The following is an 8,426-nucleotide window of genomic DNA, read 5'->3' as shown; positions in this document are numbered from 1 at the left end:
CTTCTTCTATTACTTTGTTACATTTTAATATATTTAGGAGTATTTGGTAGGTGATTGAGAAATTTTAATTAGAAAATTGTATAAACGGCATAAATTCATATAAAATGTATCCCTAATCATTTGTTTTAGGCTTAACTGCTTCTGAGAAAATTCAGAAAATTAATTAAATTTTATGCAAAAATCTCAAATTATAATATGTGACTTATTTAAGTGCAAGAATGAATAAAATTTTTGTTTAATAATTTTTTTATCAAAAATTGTTGAATACTCTGAAAAATAACTTTTTTTCTTTCAGGCTACTACTTCCGTATTTATGTTGAGGAACAGTTGCAGACCTCAATAGTTCAAAAAATATTACAATTTACAGGTAATTATAATTCCAAACATAAAATCAATTTAGCTCTTCTTCTTAAGTATATATTATTTAACAAGCGATAAGACTTTACAAAGACAATAGGAATGTCTTAATGGGCCTATTTTTATAAAATTTTAAAATAATTCCCTTATGCTAATATTTCTCCTATTATCATCAATTCCCTTTAGTGAGTATAAACGTTTAATTTCTTGGAATGGATTTTATATGGGGCTTTTAACTACAAGCTTTTTTAACGGAGCTTTTTTTAAAAAAATTTCGTTCTGATATCGTTATATGGATTTATTTAATCTTCGGAAGTGAACTTTATACTAGGGTTTTGGTAATTCATGCACCAATTGTCTAATTTTAAGCCGATATCGTTATTTGTTAATGAAAATAATCACACCAGAAGTTATTGAAACCTGACGATTTAAACGATATTCCCAAAAGGTGCCTATAAGTACAGGAACAAGTAAATGTTTATCTTACAAGGAAACTACAACAAAATATTGCTAATGGATTATATGCATTTATTTGATTTGAATTGTGGATCGATCGTCAAACTTTTATTTTGTTTATCTAGTTAGTTAGTAGTTAGTTAGTTAGTTAGTTAGTTAGTAGTTAGTTAGTTAGTTAGTTAGTTAGTTAGTAGTTAGTTAGTTAGTTAGTTAGTTAGTTAGTTAGTTAGTTAGTTAGTTAGTTAGTTAGTTAGTTAGTTAGTTAGTTAGTTAGTTAGTTAGTTAGTTAGTTAGTTAGTTAGTTAGTTAGTTAGTTAGTTAGTTAGTTAGTTAGTTAGTTAGTTAGTTAGTTAGTTAGTTAGTTAGTTAGTTAGTTAGTTAGTTAGTTAGTAGTTAGTTAGTTAGTTAGTTAGTTAGTTAGTTAGTTAGTTAGTTAGTTAGTTAGTTAGTTAGTTAGTAGTTAGTTAGTTAGTTAGTTAGTTAGTTAGTTAGTAGTTAGTTAGTTAGTTAGTTAGTAGTTAGTTAGTAGTGTTAGTTAGTTAGTTAGTTAGTTAGTTAGTTAGTTAGTTAGTTAGTTAGTTAGTTAGTTAGTTAGTTAGTTAGTTAGTTAGTTAGTTAGTTAGTTAGTTAGTTAGTAGTTAGTTAGTTAGTTAGTTAGTTAGTTAGTTAGTTAGTTAGTTAGTTAGTTAGTTAGTTAGTTAGTTAGTTAGTTAGTTAGTTAGTTAGTTAGTTAGTTAGTTAGTTAGTTAGTTAGTTAGTTAGTTAGTTAGTTAGTTAGTTAGTTAGTTAGTTAGTTAGTTAGTTAGTTAGTAGTTAGTTAGTTAGTTAGTTAGTTAGTTAGTTAGTTAGTTAGTTAGTTAGTTAGTTAGTTAGTTAGTTAGTTAGTTAGTAGTTAGTTAGTTAGTTAGTTAGTTAGTTAGTTAGTTAGTTAGTTAGTTAGTTAGTTAGTTAGTTAGTTAGTTAGTTAGTTAGTTAGTTAGTTAGTTAGTTAGTTAGTTAGTTAGTAGTTAGTTAGTTAGTTAGTTAGTTAGTTAGTTAGTTAGTTAGTTAGTTAGTTAGTTAGTTAGTTAGTAGTTAGTTAGTTAGTTAGTTAGTTAGTTAGTTAGTTAGTTAGTTAGTTAGTTAGTTAGTTAGTTAGTTAGTTAGTTAGTTAGTTAGTTAGTTAGTTAGTTAGTTAGTTAGTTAGTTAGTTAGTTAGTTAGTTAGTTAGTAGTTAGTTAGTTAGTTAGTTAGTTAGTTAGTTAGTTAGTTAGTTAGTTAGTTAGTTAGTTAGTTAGTTAGTTAGTTAGTTAGTAGTTAGTTAGTTAGTTAGTTAGTTAGTTAGTTAGTTAGTTAGTAGTTAGTTAGTTAGTTAGTTAGTTAGTTAGTTAGTTAGTTAGTTAGTTAGTTAGTAGTTAGTTAGTTAGTAGTTAGTTAGTTAGTAGTTAGTTAGTTAGTTAGTTAGTTAGTTAGTTAGTTAGTTAGTAGTTAGTTAGTTAGTTAGTTAGTTAGTTAGTTAGTTAGTTAGTTAGTTAGTTAGTTAGTTAGTTAGTTAGTTAGTTAGTTAGTTAGTTAGTTAGTTAGTTAGTTAGTAGTTTAGTTAGTTAGTTAGTTAGTTAGTTAGTTAGTTAGTTAGTTAGTTAGTTAGTTAGTTAGTTAGTTAGTTAGTTAGTTAGTTAGTTAGTTAGTTAGTTAGTTAGTTAGTTAGTTAGTTAGTAGTTAGTTAGTTAGTTAGTTAGTTAGTTAGTTAGTTAGTTAGTTAGTTAGTTAGTAGTTAGTTAGTAGTTAGTAGTAGTTAGTTAGTAGTTAGTTAGTTAGTTAGTTAGTTAGTTAGTTAGTTAGTTAGTTAGTTAGTTAGTTAGTTAGTTAGTTAACAACAACTGTAAGGTGTGTGATAACTAATGAAGCAAATTTTAAATAAAGTACTCGTCGTTTGTGGTGAATCATTTTGTAAATTTTTTCTTTTAAATTATTTATAATGTTTAATATCTATTGAATATCAAGTGTAATGAATAAATTAACCTGAAATCTATGAAACGAAAAACGTACTTATTTGTAGATTTACAATTCAATTGTTTACGCCTGAAGTAATTTGTTCACATGTCTACATTATCGTGCATACAAGAATGAACTTCATATTGAAATATTTGCTATATATGGATGTTTGTAAATAAGTTTTTCTTTCTTTTTTGTTGCTATTTTCCAGTTTATGTAATTTAAAACTTAATTTGTAACAAATATTCGTTATTAAATATTGAATTTTAAATTTCTATTAAATAAGTGAAAATTATATGTAAGAAAGTTAAATTTTATAGTAATTACGTAATTTACAAATAGATGAACTTTAATTACTTGAGGGAGTTTTAGGGGCTGAAAAATTTATGAAAAATTCAATTTAAATATTTAAACTTCTATAGTTTTGCATTAAACACAAATTCATTTAATATCAATACTATAAAAATATCTGTCTCATCGTGTGGAAATAACATAAATACTACCATTTTATATGCTCCAATATGTTATTTTCTTGTTATTGTTGTTGGTCTGGTTACATATTGGTTGCATGTGTGCATTTTCTTTTCGGGTGACAACTACAAATATCTTTATAAATATTTGTTATTTTACATTTTTTGTAGATTTCATTTTTTGCCAATTTCAATTTTCTATTGTGCAATTTGTTTTTTACAAGACATGAAACATGAACAAAAAATATAAATGTTTTGTTAGTTTGGTAAATGAATTTTAGGACATATGCATATATTAAGGGTATTCACAGAATGGTATGGTGTTGGGAAATCAATGCATAATAGTTTTAAGAGAAAGTAAATATTCCCAGGACAGCTATGATCGATTATGAGAGTAAAAGTATTTTTTCCGAATATGAACCGAACGTGATCACTTCAAAGCTATATAAGTTTATATAGAATTATGCAACTTTACTAACATAGATTAAATATCATCTGAAAAACAGCACACTAGTACAAACATATGTATGTATATTGTTTTTGTGTTCAGTACAGGTAAGAATATAACTTCTGGAAAATATACTACAAATTCTAAACTGCACATCTTTTTTCTTTAATCTTTGAAATATTTATTTGTATTCTAAGAAAGTTTTATTTTTATTATAAATTTACAAACAAGTTCATGTATTTTTTTCCTACAACAAAAACTAAGGAAATGGAAGCGGCGAAATGACTCACATTTCCACATTTCTACTAGTTTGTTTTTTATTCTCTGCTTCCAACTAGTACAGTGGGTGTTGTGTTGTCAATGAAGTGTAAAGTTTATACTGTCACACTTTGCAATATATTTCTTCCACTAAATTGCCAAAAAAAAAAAAAAATCGAAGAAAAAAACTTTTTCTTCATCTCAAAAGTTTTTTCTCGTAAAATTTATTTCAATTATTTGTATTGTGGTCTTAATGTCTGGTTTGTTGGCTACATACAAAAATGTCATGTAAGTAATGAATGTAAATGAATAAAATTTTACCTATACATACGTACATAGGTACTTGAAGACATCATGTGTCTGTGCATATTTATTTAAAGGTTTTACATTGTACAATTTGTTTTCATAAAATATTTGGAAATGGTTGAATTTGTGGAAATTTGTATTCAAACTCAGACTATGTGTGTTTGTATGTCACAATATTTGTGATGTTGGTAAAGACGACTAAAGTCAAGAAAGGTTAATTAAATTATTGCTTGGAAGTTGTAGGTGACAGAAGTTGTTTTTTAAGAAGACAGAGTTATAAGAAACACAGCATAGGATTATTGTATGTATTCTGGTATTCTGGTTCCTAACTAACTAACTAACTAACTAACTAACTAACTAACTAACTAACTAACTAACTAACTAACTAACTAACTAACTAACTAACTAACTAACTAACTAACTAACTAACTAACTAACTAACTAACTAACTAACTAACTAACTAACTAACTAACTAACTAACTAACTAACTAACTAACTAACTAACTAGGTAGGTAGGTAGGTAGGTTGATAGGAGGATGTATACTACATCAAATCCGAAGAAATACACCTAGGCCACTATCGGGCCTGTTGTGCGCTCCAATTCAAGAAAAAAAAAAAAAAAAAAAAAAAAAAAAAAAAAAAAAAAAATGTTCACTGAATGTATTATTTTTCCATGTTCAGAAACTCAGTTTCCTGGACGTAATTCCTAAGAATCTTCCAATCGGTGTTGGTTAAGAATGTTATTTCTGGAATAACATCACTTCCAAGATACTTGGATCTAACTTCGACGAATGCCTGACAATGGCAAAGAAAGTGCTCCAGAGTTTCACTGTCCTCTCCACATGCTCTACATTCGTCTGAATTCGCACGTCCAATTTTGTATAGATGTGCTCGTAATCCTGTGTGTCCACTGAGAATACGTACCATCATACTAACCTCAGACTTGCTCATTTTGAGAAGATTTCTCGTCTTGCTCTCATCAGGGTCACCCCATAGAATCTTTGTGGTTCTACCCACCGTTTCATTATTCCAAGAGGCCTTATGGGATTCTCTCATCCATATTTTTAATTCAGCTTTTGTTGCGTCGAATGGTTTTGCGTTTGTCAGGTTAACTACATCGAGCTCCCTTCCCTTTAAAGCTATTACATTCGCCCTTTCGTTGCCGACTACTCCCGAGTGGCCTGGTACCCATATGATGTGAACCTTACCTCTGGGAGAGTATTCAGTTAAAGCTTTCTTACAATCCAATACGGTCTTAGATTTAATTCTATCACCTGATATCGCACAAATTGCCTTCTGGCTGTCGGTAAATATATTAAGCCCTGTGGGCGCCATATTTATTCTAATCCAATTTACACATTCCGTTATTGCTCGTACTTCTGCCTGGAAGCTTGTGTTATGATTAGGTAAACGGTGGTATATTTCTGTTTCTGGGTCTTCAATATAGAACCCCAGACCCACTTTGTCCCCTAATTTAGAGCCATCCGTGTAGCAACGGATTCCTACTGGTATTTGCTCTAATGTTCCGCTTGACCAAGACATTCTATCTGGGATTAGCGTTTCAAAGTTTCCAACATATTCAGTGTCTGGTATGCGATCAGGCACGTCCGATGAATGTGTATAACCTTCCAATGTGTCCAGTATACATTGATGACGTGTCCTATAACCGTTTTTGGCCAGTTCGCCTAAAGTAAAGAGCCGTTCGGCTGTAAGCGCCGCCTCATATCTTATATATGTTTCAATGGGTGGAATATCTAGCAACGTTTCCAGAGCCTTGGTTGAAGTAGTACACATGGCACCACTTATACCCAAGCAGCATGTACGCTGAACTCCCTGTAGTAGTTTGATATTACACTTTTTGTCCAAAGCAGTCCACCAGATTATTGAAGCATAAGCTAGAATTGGTCTAATTACACTTTTATAAAGCCAATTTGTCATAGTAGGACTAAGACCCCATTTCATGCCTATGGTTCTCCTACATATCGCCCAGCACCGATGTGCCTTGTTGATCCTATCATCTATGTGGTGTCTCCATTTTAATTTCCGGTCAAGTATTACACCTAAGTACTTCACTTTGTCTGTCACCGGTATCTTCTTGCCCAAGAAGCAAGGTTCAGTATATGTAGAAATTTTTGTCTTTCTTGTGAAAAGACAGATTTCCGTCTTCGCCGGGTTAACATTGAGGCCTCTCGGTTGAGCCCAGCTCAAGGCCGTATTCAGAGCCTCCTCAGCTCTTCTACACAAGTAATTTGGATCCTTTCCCTTTAAAAGTATTACGACATCGTCTGCATAGCAGACAGGTCTAAGTCCTTTCTCGGTTAGGGTCCTTAGGAGGCTATTAATCGTGGTGACCCAGAGTAAAGGTGACAAAATGCCACCCTGTGGTATACCGCGAAATACCTTTTTCCTGATAGTTATATCGTACATCTCGCAGCTTATCCATCTGTTCCTTAGCATGTAGTTGATCCAGTTACGGAGCACCCGGTCAACATAAAACTGGTCTAGGGATTGGATAAGGGTATCAGTGTGCACGTTATTGAAAGCGCCTTCGATGTCAATGCATACTGCCAGTGTATACAGTTTGCTATCGAAAGATTCACTTATGTAGTGGACAACTTCATTTAAAGCGGTTTCCACCGATCGTCCCTTTACATAAGCATGCTGCTTATATTTAAGGTCATTGTATGGTATGCTGCTTTTAACCATGCTATCGACTATCCGTTCCAAGGTTTTAAGTAGGAAGGACGTAAGACTTATCGGTCGATAGGACTTAGGTGTCGCATAGCTAGGTTTCCCTGGTTTGGGTATAAATATTACCCTTGCATCCTGCCATTTAACTGGGGTATATGCCAATTTTAAGCATGCAGTGAATATCTGTGACAGATGTACGGAAACCAGCCCCGCCTCCATCTGCAAAAGTGCCGGGAAAATTCCATCCGGCCCTGCAGCTTTATAGGGAGCAAAGCTCTTGATTGCCCCTTTAACCATGTCAGTTGTAATAACTATTTCCGTGTTACCCTCCCCTTCCTCCAATATCGGTTCATCTATGTTATTCGATATACCGGGTGGGAAATGAGAATCCATTAGGAGTTTCATTGTCTCCTCCATATCCTCAAGCCTCCTGCCCGTGTCATCGATCATAGATTCCGGTTGGACATGAGTTTTGGATAGGAATTTTTTTATCTTCGATACGTCATTTACGCTATCTACCTGTTCACAGAAAAGTTTCCAGGAGTCTCGTTTGGCTCTTCGAACGATTTTCTTATATTCACCAAGTTTATTACGATACTCATCCCAGTATACTGCGGTCTTTTTACGCCGTGCCCGGTTAAATAGTTTGCGAAGAGTCTTCCCAAGGTTCCGGATCTCCCCAGTTACCCAGGGTTTTTCCTGGGCAGATCTCCGCTCTCGCAGAGGGCAGCTGTTCTCGAACGATTCAACCAGGGCACTTGTGAACGTTTCCACTTTGGCATCTATATCCTCTTTATTTCGACATTGAAAAGTGTCCTGACCTAAACGGTTCTTTAGTAAGGCCCCGAACATTGTCCAATTAGTTTTAGACTTATTCCGAAACTTTATCGGCTTTGGTGGTGGCCTTAGTATTTTGAATCTTATGTACCGATGATCAGAAAAGGAGTGCTCGTCCGAAACTCTCCAATCCTGAATTTCGTTTATAAGCTCTTCTGAACATATAGTTATATCTAATACTTCTTCTCTGATTCTATTGACGAAGGTAGCTTTATTACCTAAGTTCAATGTTATCAAGTCTTTAGTATTAAAGAAATCCATGAGGGCTTGTCCCCTGCGATTGGTGTTTGTACTACCCCAAGCTACATGATGCGAGTTGGCATCACAACCTATTACAATTTTCTTATTTTTCCTTTGTGCCTCTTCAACCAGTTTCATCAGATCCGACGTTGGTGGTAGGGTCGGAGAATCGAAAGGCAGGTAAATAGATGCAAGGTATATGTTGCCTCGACCTTGCTTCAGCACCGTTGCATCCGATGTTGATAATCCTGTTGAGAGGAGAAAACATAAGTTCTTGTGACATAAGATACATGTTCTCGGGCGAGATCCTGTATCAGCGTAGAAAAGTTGGAAATTTACGTGATTTAATCCAGAAACCTTGTTGCGAATCGTCCAAGGTTCCTGGATT

The 8,426-nt window shown here is 32.9% G+C and overlaps 1 protein-coding gene across 1 annotated transcript in view; it reads left to right on the top strand.

Moving 5' to 3' along the window:
* The first annotated feature begins 310 nt into the window (after positions 1 to 310).
* The window catches only part of LOC119611164 (sperm motility kinase 2B), an 82,181-nt gene continuing 74,065 nt past the window's right edge, over positions 311 to 8,426 (top strand). Inside the window, exon 1 of the mRNA XM_037966664.1 lies at positions 311 to 367. The gene's annotated coding sequence lies outside the window, so the exon portion shown is untranslated. The remainder of the gene's footprint in view (positions 368 to 8,426) is intronic.

The sequence above is a fragment of the Lucilia sericata genome, unplaced genomic scaffold (assembly GCF_015586225.1).
Source record: "Lucilia sericata isolate MDLA Ls3-8-SP2 unplaced genomic scaffold, ASM1558622v1 Contig001382F_arrow, whole genome shotgun sequence".
Taxonomy (NCBI): Eukaryota; Metazoa; Arthropoda; class Insecta; order Diptera; family Calliphoridae; genus Lucilia; species Lucilia sericata.
The sequence above is the reverse complement of the archived record's forward strand: the minus strand, read 5'-3'. Positions and strand labels throughout refer to the sequence as shown.